The 12,904-nt window shown below is 43.4% G+C and overlaps 1 protein-coding gene across 2 annotated transcripts in view; it reads right to left on the minus strand.

Annotated features, from left to right (window-relative positions):
• The window catches only part of NCKAP5 (NCK associated protein 5), a 436,628-nt gene extending 423,976 nt beyond the window's left edge, over window positions 1-12,652 (minus strand). The window contains exons 1-2 of one of the 2 annotated variants that reach the window (XM_040560984.1): window positions 12,525-12,652; window positions 12,336-12,426 (exon numbers count right to left, since the gene is read on the minus strand). The gene's annotated coding sequence lies outside the window, so the exon portion shown is untranslated. Of the gene's footprint in view, window positions 1-12,335; window positions 12,473-12,524 lie in introns of those variants that run through there. The other variant, XM_040560986.1, reaches the window with a different exon arrangement.
• Between the last annotated feature and the right edge of the window lie 252 nt (window positions 12,653-12,904).

The raw sequence follows: 12,904 nt of genomic DNA on the forward strand, positions 1-12,904 counted from the left end.
ACTGCCTAATCAGTAAGCCTAAGGCAAGGATATTGGTCCTCCCGAGACTGACCACAGCCTGGACTGATGCCCGTCATTCTGTTTGGTTACCTTGACTACAGCCCCTTTCTGTCAAATAGTCCGTAAAGTCAGGAGTTCACTTTGCAAACACATAATCCCAACCTTTTGCTGGGGGTATTGCTGAGCCTCTTTCATCAGACACTGATAACAGTTCACATGAATAGAAGCTTTCTTGATTCTTTCATTGTAGCTCCGATTTCTCCATTGAAATTTGAGCTTTAAGAATAAGACAAGCCACTTCCTCCTCACTGTGTTTTGCTGTATATGATTACTTTGACATCTACAAATTATAAAACCCCCACATTTCTGATACATTTTTCAATTCGGTGAATGACCTTTGTAGCTGGTTGCCATGTGGTGCACGCACACACACCAGTACTTAAATAGGGTCCAAGTGGAACATCTTTCTCTTGAAGACTTCACTGAAGACTCTTCAAAATTTAAAATCATTAATACTTTCTCTCGGTTATGTTCATGTAAACCACTGACATTACCCAGGGACAGCAATAAGGTGAAGATGTACCTACCATGGATGAAAAGAGCCCATTCATCGCTTGAAAAACTTCTGACTTCCAAATATCTGCCTTTGACCTCAAAGTAGTTTTGTATTTAATTTTGGAAGGAAAAGAGAAGAGGAAGGATTGAAAACCCAGAGACATGGTCTCACCTTTTCATCTGAAACTGTTTCATTGATTTCAACAGATTTATTGCACTCAGTGTCACCTGGTAACAGCGGTATTTAATTCTTAGTGTTTTACTTCCATTTTAGCATGGCCATAGTTTTAAAGAGATGAATACTGGCTAAGAGAAACAGACTGAAAAGGAAGGAGAGTGTAAAACTGTTTCCATGGCAACTCCTCAGATAACAGTAACAGTCTACCTAGCCTAGAGGGATAGGTAAGCAAGACTAAAATATGTATGTAAAATAAATACTGTCAAGGTTCTTCTTCAGTTTAAAAAGATAGATTTGAATTCAGGTACTGCCTGAAAAATCACAGATATTATGAACCCTATATGTCCAATTTCAACAGTAAGAGAACATGTTTTACACTGTACAGAACAATTTAGGTGAGAAAACCCTAAGATCTTTCCATGGAAAAAAACCACCACTGTATCTTCCCTAGGCAAGTTACACAGGCTTTGGCTAATTTAAAAGTCCACTAAAGTGTCAATGAAATGGATCTCCATATATCTTGCATTCTGTTTCATCATGTAAATGGTTGACCTAAAAGGTCTAGACAATTACTTCACCATTGCCAGTAAGAAAACAGATGCTGGCTTCACACACTGACACCCTTTGCCCTAGGGCTGTGAGAAAGCCCTCTGGTGGTTGCAAGAAATTGCACAGCAGAAGAGGACCAGTGGCACAGCTGACAAAGCCAGGCCAAGCAAAAAAAAAAACTTGGAAAACACTGAGGAAAGAAAGGTGTTAGAGGAGAGAGTCAGATAGCATTAGAAGGACATTTTAAAAAAATAGGGAATGCTTGTGGGAAAAAAAACTCAGAAGTCATAGCAGCTAGCACCAGGAGAATACCATTCCCATCCTCAGGGACTGCTCAAGGTCCCACGCCCAGAGATGGGAACCCTGGAGTAGAGGCAACTGCCCCATCTGCACAGCAGGATGGCTCAGGAAACAGATTCTGGACTGCAGAAACTTTAGTCCAATGTGTGCAGGCAAAGTAACACCAATCAGTTTTCTTACCACATGTTGCAAGTTACTCCATGAGCAGCCTGGCTGTTCTGCAGCAAGACTGTGGCTACAACTCCATCTCTGCCTAAAACACTCCTCTGCTCAGGCAGCAATTAGGAATCCAATTAGAACACTGAAATCCTCTACAAGTCTTTGCTGCAACTTAAGTGATTCCTTTTGTCTTCGAGGGGGAAGGAATAATAGTCATTTATCTCCCATCTCATGTCTTGAGAACCACCTGCTGTTCTCATTACTCTTCTCTCATTTCTTTCAAACTCTTTCTTGAAGCATGGTGCCTAGAGCTGAAGGCAAGATTCCAACTGAGCCTTCACCAGCACCGAGGTGAGCAGAATAATTACATCTGACACTCCTCCTACAACCTTCTGCAATGATATTTGCCTTTTTGCAACTGCGTCATGTAGCTGGCGCACACCTGAGTAGCCAAAGACTTGTGATACATACATATTTGATTTCCAAAAATAGAGTAACTTTCTTTCCAGTTTAGCCTCTGTTCTGATGCCATCCTTCAGAGTGTTTGATAACCCTCTTCTTCATTTTGAGCCATAACAAATATTGTTGTAACTGCATTTGCTGCTCCATTAGCCAAGTTGCTAAAGGAAAATGCTGTCCAGAACTGAGTACACGACAGATCTGGTCTGCCCCAACTCCAGAAGCCCTCCCACCACTTTCACAGTAAGCCACTGCACACCACTCAGGCTCATGAACAACTTAAAAAACCATCTTTTTAGTGTGTGTGTGAGCACGTGTTAAGGCAATAACCTCCAGGCCTGCTCACCTATCTGGCTTATGGCATTTGGGAGTGGTAGAAAAAAAACTTTACCTAAAAATACTTCAAAGCTCTCAGCTATACCAAAGGTACTGCTTCCACCCTGTTGGGAGTTCAGCTGATGTACTACATTTACATTGTGTGTCAAGGTAAGGCTCCTGATTGTCTTAAGCTCAGAATCTTTCAGAAATCAAAATTTGACTGACTGTTCTACTGTGCACTAGTTCTTCCACAGTTTTTCACTGTAAAGGTAATTGCTGCGCTCTTTTCTCCCCTCCTTTGGGATATCATTCATGAAATCTTGTGGATAGCCTCAAATAGTTGAGAGATCACTTCAGTTGACTCCTTACTTACTCTAAACCAAGCCTTTTAACTAGAAAACACAGAACTTATTCTTTCCCTCCATTGGCCTACACATCTATCCCCTTATTAAAATTAATTTCAGTAAGCGTTCAGATCACAATTAACTGTTTGGTGAAGACAGAAACAAAGGCGGCATTGACTACTCCAGTCCTGTTTCATCCATTATTCTCTCATTTTCTCTCTTCCCCCATTCAGCAGGGAATCTGTGTTTTCCTTTTTTTTCCTCTCCCCTCCTTATTCCTAATTCATAAAACTCACTTGGGTTGTCTTTTACATCCCTTGCCAAGCAAAACACACAGGACTCGTCCCAGTAACATGACTGAGACACATAACTGGGTAGTTCTCATTTTAATCCATAAAACCTCGAGACACATCCCGAATGCTCATTCTCTGTTATGCTATTGATATCAGCTGTGGATCAGCTCGACTCAAGTAGATTCCAAAGGAAGAACAGTTCATCAGATACCAAATTCCCCCCCACACACACGGAATCCACTGCAGAGAGCTGTCAAAGGAGACATTTGCACCACGTGCCCAGTGTCACTCCAACCTGCACCTTGTTTGTAAAAAGTCAAAGCTCAGACTTAACCATTCCCTTCCTTGCACTTCAAAACCCACCATGGTCTCTAGAATAAGTGCGGTGAGTGACTCTACCACAACTCTTCACGGACTGAAAGAGTACTTAAACAGCTATTTCAGGGTTAGTCTTTTAAGTTCTTGCCTAGGACAACAGTGAACTTCCTTCAAGTTTTTCCACCACTTATCTACTACCACAGGGCTTCTTATTTGTATGCAGCTCCCTCTTCGTGAATTGTCAAATAACTGCTTAAACAGTTTTAAAAGAATAGTTAGTTCTCTGCAGAGTTGTAAATAAATTATCATTGGCAAGCATCTGGAAATTAATCTATACCTGTCCATCCAAGAGATAGAGACGTAACATTTACTGGCAGCTAGAGAAAGGCTGATGGTATTAAAGTGGGAGCTACTTAAAGTAATGCAAGGGGAAAAAAATATATATATTTTTTTGCTCTTTTCCTCCTCCTCCTTTCCTCACCTTGCTCCCCTGGTGACTTAGTGTAATTTGCTAGCAGCCCATCTTCTCCAACCCGGCTGCAGAACTGGTGCCCTTTTGAACTCAGCCAGCAATCTCATCTGAAACACCTGCAGCAGGAAGCGTGACAAACGCCGAGTAGCAGAACGCTAACAGCGCTTATCAAATACTTACATCTCCCCCTGTAAACTTCTGTCATGGGCATTCTGCATTCCGTGTCTGTTCAAACGGACAACCTGAAACGGTGATGCGATTCCTCATAGAAAAAGCCCTTTTTGGCAGATCCTGCAGACAAGATTTAAAGGCTATGAAGGTGTCTCATTTGAAATGTGAATGCTCTCAAAGATCACCCCTCTATTCAAGGCCAGGCTGGATGGGGCTTTGGGCAACCTGGTCTGGTGGGAGGTGTCCCTGCCCATGGCAGGGGGTTGGAATGAGATGGTTTTTAAGGTCTCTTCCAACCCAAACCATTCTGTGATATTCATGCCTGAAGTAGGTTTTAAGGGTGTAGAGGAACACTACTAAAAAGAGTAATTAAATTTGTACAATTTTGATTTTTTTTTTCATATTAACATATACCTAGAAATTCTTTGGCAATAAAATATTGTGCAGTCAAGAATACAAATAATGCTCTTCTTTATGGAGGCCTCATTTTGCCTCCATTTGTGCCTTGCTCACTCTGATTCTTCCACGCTTCACAAGCGGTAATTACTAGACTACAGAAGAATTACACTTGAAAGCTTTGTTCTAGTAGCATTAAGCCTGATTTAGTATTCCAGAAACAAAAACCAACCTCAAAATGAACAGAAAAGTAGGCAGGATATTACCTTTTTATACTAGTAAATAGTAACTGAACACAACGTGCTATGAAAAGTCTTATACGTAAATCCTGTGCAACAAGATGCAGGAGTCTATCAGTGTGTACACCTGAACTACTTCTGAATCGTCTCACACAAGCCTGAGTTGGCAGCACAGCTATGTTAGCATGATGCCCTGCCTGCGTTATTTATCCCAAGTCAAACTATCATATGCAACTGCAATCCAGGCAGCTACATTGCTTCTGGAATCAAGCTAGCTCAAAAGCTACACTGCGCCATGTAGACATACACAGAGCGGTGGCAAAAGTGCAGTTTGAATGAATAAACTGTGCCATTTTTCAGCTAAGTGACTTAATGGATGCAGCACTTCAAATCTGTTCCCATGGCAATGTAGAGACAGCAATGGAAATACAGGCAAGTTTCCTCTTATACTCCCAGTACAAGGAGCAGAACAAAAACCTTTTCTCCATTTGAATGAACAAAAGCAGGAGCATTTTCCAGTGCAAACATGTAAGCCAAAATCTTTCCCATGTCCCAGCCACAGTAAAATTCATGAATAAACAGAAAAGACTTGCCAACAAGGTCAAAAAACTTGGGTTTTGCTTTGTCAGACCAACAGGGGTTAGGGTTGATTCACAGAGAACATCCTGCCCCCATTCCTCCTGAGCTAAAAATCAAAGCACTTTTGGAAGAAGAGTCCCAGATGTTCTTTCAAGAGGGTGAATAAAGGCAGAGACAGCCTGTAAGGTAGCCTCGGCTTTGCTGATTAGTCATCAGTTTCCATTGTGTTTGGAAACAGACAACTAGTGCAGTACAGGAAGCAAAGAGAGACACCACACACACACAGCAGAGATCACCCGGAGTATCTTTGTGGTGTATGTCAAAAAACAGCAAACTTCAAACAGTTCTCCTGGTTACCCCTGCTACCTTAGAAGTCTGCAGCCTCCCATCATTCCCAAACAGAAGGTACCTCTCGGGCTGCTAACTTCATTAACAAAGGGGATTTATGATATATCCCTTTCACCACATTGTCCTGCTCTCTTGCATCATCTCAGTGTAGTCTGGCAATCTTCAGAAACTCTGGTTTTCAGGCAGGCGCTGAGAAAGCCCAGAGGCTGAACCATTGCACTGTGACTCAATTGAAAAATCATGGATCTGTGTACCAAGCTCATGGTCTGTCGGTCTATCGTTACCACCTATTAATGGTATTTGCATTCTAATTGTACCTAAAGACACCAGTCAGCACCAACAACTCCGTTCTGACAGACATTTTGTACTTAAATCTGACTCGTCAGATTTAACACAGATCTGATACACAGCGCACACAAGCAGCACAACAAACGCTCCCGCATACTGAAGAACTAAGCAAGAAAGCAATCCCTTTGCACACTTTCTAAGCCCAAACACATGAAAAACTAACACAGAGAGAACCTCACTAAAGGGCTTGTAGCAGTAATGATACGTTTGCAGGAAAATACCGTAACTTCTTCCGCTGAAACTCCTGTACTCTGGCCTTTTTCAGATCCTGAGTTTATCAGGAACCTGACCAAAGAACACAGACATTTTATTGCATTTTCCTGAAGGAAATACAGAGATTCAAACAGAAACAGGCCAAGTCTCAGAATAAGCATCCTGACCCTTAATGCTATGAAAAAATATTGTCATAGCATCCATCATTTACTGCCTATCCGAAAGGCCTAGGCCAAGTTCTCCTGTTTTCATTGTAGAGTCCAGGTAAACAGTTTCTCCCCTGACCCCTCCTCATGTGGTCCTAATGGATTTGTCATTAGGAGCTTAGTTTAGGCTGCACAGCGTAAATCTGGAAAAGGAAAGTGAGAGCAGAGACTTCTGAGAGCAGCCCTCCGGTATAAATACCGTTCTCATTACATTGTCTGTCCACTGAAAAGTCCTTTGTCTGCCATCCTTCTTTTCTCCTCCTGAGCACTAGTAATGAAGCACCAATACGCAGTAACACAGATCCTCTCCGTGAACACAGCATTGTCCCTGTGCCCTGAAATCCAGGACACTGACTGGCAGCTGTGTTCCACCTCGTACCTCACGATACGGAGCTGAGCACTAAGAAGTGCAGGGCTCCACCAGAGGAGATGCAGGCTTCCCACTACCCTGCCTTTTAATTAAATAATAAACAGGATTAAATGGAACTCAATTCCCTGGGAAACTCCCACCCACTCCACGGGAGCGCATCACTTGCCAGCAGCCAGCACTGTACGCACATCTCTTTTTATTAATAAACGCTCCTCCACTGCAGACTGCGTGCTTCTGCCTCTGTCTCCCTGTCACTCTCAACATGTGGCTCTTCTAATCTCTTGCCTTTAAACACTCCAAAGCCCATCATCAGGGTATTCTGGAAGAATTAGGATGGGATGTCTTTGCACATGTAAGCTGCGATATATTCGAACATTCACAATACAGTCTTGAATTTAACCCGATGGATGTGGCACAGCACTTGTTGTTAATATTAATGAGAATTATTTTCTTTATAGAGGGCTCAGGGGCAGCTTCTCTTTGCTGAGTGCAGCGTGCCAGTCCGCACTCCTCAGCCACAAGGAGTGCTCTTTGTACCCACAGTGCACCCTGAGCATTGAGCGATTGGGATGTTAATTTTGCATCTCATCCAGTGGTATGAGATGAACGCAGTCTGGAGACACATTTTATTTGGTTTCTCGCAAAAAGTCCTGATAGCTTGTGCCACCTCACCCCTGGTGTAATGTTAGCTGAGTCAGTGGAACTTAGCTGGCCCGGCTCTGATTTATATATATGCTGTACAGCCTGCTGCAGTAATTTCAGAACAAGAATATCACAGTGACCTTGACATGCCTTCTGTTCGCTGTTGTTTTTAGCAGTTTTAATGAATACATCTTTCCTGAGCAAAGGATCAAGATGTGGTCCCTCAGATTACCCACATGGATGATGGCTTCCAAATTCATTTTAAAATCGCAGTGAAAGGATTTAAGAGTTATTACAAACAATTCAGAGATGGTGCCTGCTGAAAGCCTGATTATGCTCCCAGCCATCATTTTTCAGACAGAGGGAAATCTGTTAAAGTAAATCTCCAATTAGGATTCTCGTGTTCTTTTAAATTAATGTTTCATTTCAATTTTGTTGCCTAGTTCCTCCTGTCATTTTCTAAGGAATACATGTGCTGAAATCATCCCTTTGATGAGGCTTGGACAAGAAGCTTAGTGTGCTTTGATGTGGAAAAGGAAAATGGGCCCTCTTTTTCTATGGAACTAGCTTGCAGATCAGCTTGCTGTAGTTAATGCAGGGTGAGCCCAATTTTTATTTTTATTTTTTTTCAACCAGTAAAGCAGGCAGGAAGAAGCAGCTTATTCAAACACTAATGAGCAATCAGGTGAGGACAAGAACTTCCATAGTTACCCAAGTTTCCATTATTCTCCTTATCCTTCAGAGCACCACGAAGCAGCGGAGGAACCACATTTAGACCAGGAACTCCTCAGGACAAAGCCGTGCCACATGGACATCAGAACTACGCACTTGTAGCATCGCTCCTTGTATGTGCAACCTTTGCACCTCTTGGCCAGTAAGAAGCAGAACTGAATCAGAGCAAGAAACCCATTTTTGGATTTGTTATTCTCACTACTGTGCTCCCACAAGAAAAGGAGGACATCCAGAGGCACTCATAACCTAACGTGCCCCAACTATACGGACATAGGGAGCAGCGTTTGACCACAGAAGAAATGCAGCCAAGTAAGGCTGTAAATGGACTTTGGTGTGTGAACAGAAGAGGTTCAATGGTACGGCCACAATCTTCCCCTATAAATACATGTCTCTTGGTTTCATCTTTAGAAGACGCAGAAGCAGGGATACAAATTGCCCCAAAGCCAAGAATAGAAGTACTGTTGATGTGAGCGTAAGATGGGTCAAGCCTAGACTCTGCTGATGGACGAGACACCCTGCTTTCGTAAACTGAAAGTGTGAATATGTCAAACTACATTAGCATGCTGAAAACTAAAACAAGTTTGTCTACCTTGTTACCTTCTATAACTGTTAATCAAGAATAAAAGCAGGTAGTTGCTATGAGACCCATGGCTTTGTATATTGCAACCTCCCTGCATCTAAAATATTAGCAATAACATCACGCTGCCGTAGCTGATTTCCTATACAGCAAGATGCTTCAATGTGAAAGTCACATTAAAAATGGATTGGATTAGATTAGACGTGCTAAGTGCCTTGTGCAAAGTGCATGCCTTCAGCTTTCCTTTGTCTTTGAGAAGTCCATGAGAGCACCAAGCACTTCACAAGAGCTGGTCAGTGACGACAGGCACGTCTCCTCTGCATTTCAGCACTTTCCCACATACATACCATATCAGTGAAAGGAATAACTTCTCTTGAAGCTATTATGTGCTAAATCATACATAACACTTAAAAGGTTTTTTACGCTGTTAATTTTAGAATGAGAAATACCCAGTTCTGCTAAGTTTTATGACTCCCTTGTACTAAATGACGTGCAGCAGAGAGAAGGCTGCCATTTCAGCTTATGCTGTTGGGAAATTTTTGATTCTTTTTGAGCAAGTTTCTTGCAGGTCAGTTCCATGTATGAAGGAGGTTGAGAATTAACAATGTTAATAGAAATGTGCATTAATCAACCAATTCATTTTAAAAAAGATGCTCTTAGTCAGCAAAGAGTGTCATAGTGAAGGATATATTGCCAACCTGATTCCACAAGCCACCTGCAGCTCATCAGGAAGCCATAAAGTAAATTCTTCAAAGAGAAACTAACAATCTTCTGACCCAAAAATAATGGAGAAGAAAAAAAAAAGAACTGCAAAAAGAAAAACAAAAATCCATTCCCTCCATTGTGAGTCAGCTCTGGTGAAAAGAAAAAAAAAAACTGTAGCAGTTACATTTTGGGAGATGTCATGTTCCTACTTCTATATTCCTTTCCATTTCTTTGATCTAAAGAATCTCAGCCGCTGGGGGCTGAACCAATCCAGGAGATTTACATGGCTTCTCTGTTCACTCCTGGGTGCTTATCACATTTTCTACTGCAGGCACTTTTTAACAATTCTTTTTAATTTGCATTTGGAAAATACAGACGCTATTACAGCACATAAGACTGTCTTTCTTATACCTCCACTGACCTCAGGATTAGGGAACGGTGAAGCTGTTCCCAGCTGTGCCGCCTGCGCTCATGCAAATCACTTGGGTACCGTACACCTCTCTCACACAAGCGAACATCACTTCTTATGCCATATTTCATTGCTGAAAATGTTCCAAGTTGCTAATGCCACGCTTTGATTAGCCAAACTCTGTGCTGAAGACAGCTCCTTTTCTGACAGAAGCATCACTGCTCCTACCCAGAGACTGACACGCTGTCACCGCAACGCACGTAATTCCTCTGCAGCAGGAAAGATACAGTGACCTGCAAAAAGAGAGAGCCTGCACCACTAACAGAGGGCTAAAATCTGAGTTCTTTGCCTATCATTAAATGCTGCTCCCTGGGCAAACACTCCTAGGCAAGTAGCAAGAGGGCAGTAGCTGCCGTGCAGGAAACTCAGCCCCGCAGCCATGCCCTGTCCTTCCTTGCCAAGCAACCCATGAAGGAACATCTTAAATCCCGGGGAAGCAAATCATGACATGACAATCTTTTATGTGCTGGTAGATGCATAATGCAGAGACGTGCGAGGGAAAGCTGTCAGTAGGAGGAAGCCTAAGCGTACGTGCAGCACAAAGCCTGTATTTTACCTATCTGGAATCTAAAAATCCATTCCAAAGCACTATCAGACACAACTTCTGAATGTGACAAATGAGTTCTGGTACACATTTTAGCCTGACATTTTGCTGCTTCCTACATGTACACAGAGACCCCTAGCTGCAATTCAGCTTAGGACAAGTACATGCCTAACACCATTTATTATGATTTTAAGTGAATAGTCGCATTTCATTTCCAGCAACCATCACACTAAGCTGCACAACTAAACAGCGTCACTTACCCTATACAGCATACCTGGCAAGTGCTCACAGATTTCCAGTGGCAAAATTGGTCAGTCATATCTGCAGTTTCCCACCAAAACTTCTTGGTGGAAGGGTAGCTAAAACATATGTTATTCCCTACAGAAGTAACCAGAACAGCCTGTCTCTGAGCACTACAAGATCTACCTCAAAACCCTGTGAAAACTGATGCGTCATCTGATGTTTTTTGGTTCTGACAAGACACACCAGGAAGCCCTTTAAAAGCTGGTCAGAGGACCTTTTATGCTTAGACAAAGTGCTGACTCCCCCTGCTTTCACGTTACCCCCTTACAAGCAGACCCCCAGGACGGCCGCACGTAGCTCTGAGAGTGCAGCAGGCACCGACCTGAGGCCAGGACTCCGCGCGGAGCTGCCAGACAAGCCCGACCGTGCAGGAGCCCAGCTGCGTGCACCAGCTGCCAGCTCAAACACCAGATGTGCCCGGGCACACAGGTCCCGACGTGCTCTAACCACCCGCCTCCAGAGGGCTGCCCCGACACTAGACCCCAAAAGTGCCAGATGTGGCCAGAGCTGGGCCAGGTCTGGTTTGGGGACAGATGGCTCATCTGCCTCTTGTTCCAGCTTAACTCTGCGTTCACACCTCAAAGCACCGCTAAGATTCCCCCTTTTCTCTGTGCTCTCGGAATAACATCTGATGCTGTCCCTCTTCCCCCGACACAAACAGGTACTGTAACTGATTCAGCAAGGAAGCAAAGTACTTGTTTTTACACTTCCATTTGCATAAACAGATTTGTGTAAAGCCCAAGGAATATGTGATCCCACAGAGGTGATACGCGCTTCCTTATTTCTCCAGCTGAAAGAAAAGAAGATTTAAAACCACTTACAGCTTCACAGGATCAGCACATTTAGCAGGAGAACTGCTTCCATCTGCTGACTCACATAACAACAATGAGCTTTTGGCCAGGTGTGCTGAACCCTACTGGATCGATGCAGAGGGGAAAAAGGCAAACTTGTTTGAGTACTCCATCCTCTAATGTACACAGAGAGATGCCAAGACAACCTGTGTACGTTCTACAAGGGGAAGTCAAACTAATTGTATGTTATGTTGCCTCTTCCTATCTATCCTGCTTTCTCTCATATACGCTCAAGCTATTAGGATGCTAGCAAATAAAACTTGAGGGAGAAACAAAAGGCTGAGACCCCTTACACCTTGCTTCCAGGTTTTCTGCCACTTCAATCAGTTAAATTCAATCAACTCGGTAAAATAACTTTTGGAGAAGATCAATCAAATGATCAGCTAAAGTAGTAGCTCCCTGTTTGAATGCAAGTATTGACAAGCAGAGTTCTTAAGCAAAAAAATATTGAAAAACATGTAGAAAAGGTAAATGAGATTTTCCTTGAGCGGGCTACTGAAGTGAAAGAGATGCAGAAAACAGACAGGGAATGGGAGACTGTGGCCCTTTTCCTGCACCCTAAAGGTGATCATATTCATTTTTTGCCCTAACATAAGATTAACACACACAGATCTCAGTATCACAGCAAACTCTGCCGCATTTCCCACAGTAAGCAGGGCCTGTGGGGAGGGCGGCAGCCCCTGGACAAGACACATACCTGCTGCGTATCCCACGCGACTGCTCTTGCTGCCTCGAGTCACCTTCTGCTTAGAGAGGCGCAGCTCTCTACCACCCACATATAAGGACAACTGAGGAGCCAGGAGGAAAACAGCAACACCTTGTAAGGCCCAAAAGCCACACTAGGTTCTCCCACACCACTCCAGTTAGGGGAAGGAGGAATACCTACCTCTCCCAAGGCAGCTCTGAGCTAACCCTAAACGAGCTAGTGCTGGGACATGAAGAGCCGCAGCTGCAGCCAGCTTGTGTTCAGGCTGATGAGCCTCCTGATCCCTGCCCACCAACTCTGTGCAGAAACCAGCTGGGCTGCGTAGATATGCCTTCAAGACAGATGTGAGTTGGAATGGGATGGTACACCAAGAAGGTCTTGCCATATATTGCTACCAAAAAACATTCAGAAACACGTTGCGGTATAACACAGTACCAAAGAGCTCTGCTTTGGACATTCGTGGCTGGGAAATGCTCTCCTAAAAACAAATAAATGCCACAGTAAAGGCTGACTCACCTGGTTCACGTGCATCCCACAGCCATTTCTGTGGCCCACAGCTT

The sequence above is a fragment of the Cygnus olor genome, chromosome 6 (genome assembly GCF_009769625.2).
Source record: "Cygnus olor isolate bCygOlo1 chromosome 6, bCygOlo1.pri.v2, whole genome shotgun sequence".
NCBI lineage: Eukaryota > Metazoa > Chordata > Aves > Anseriformes > Anatidae > Cygnus > Cygnus olor.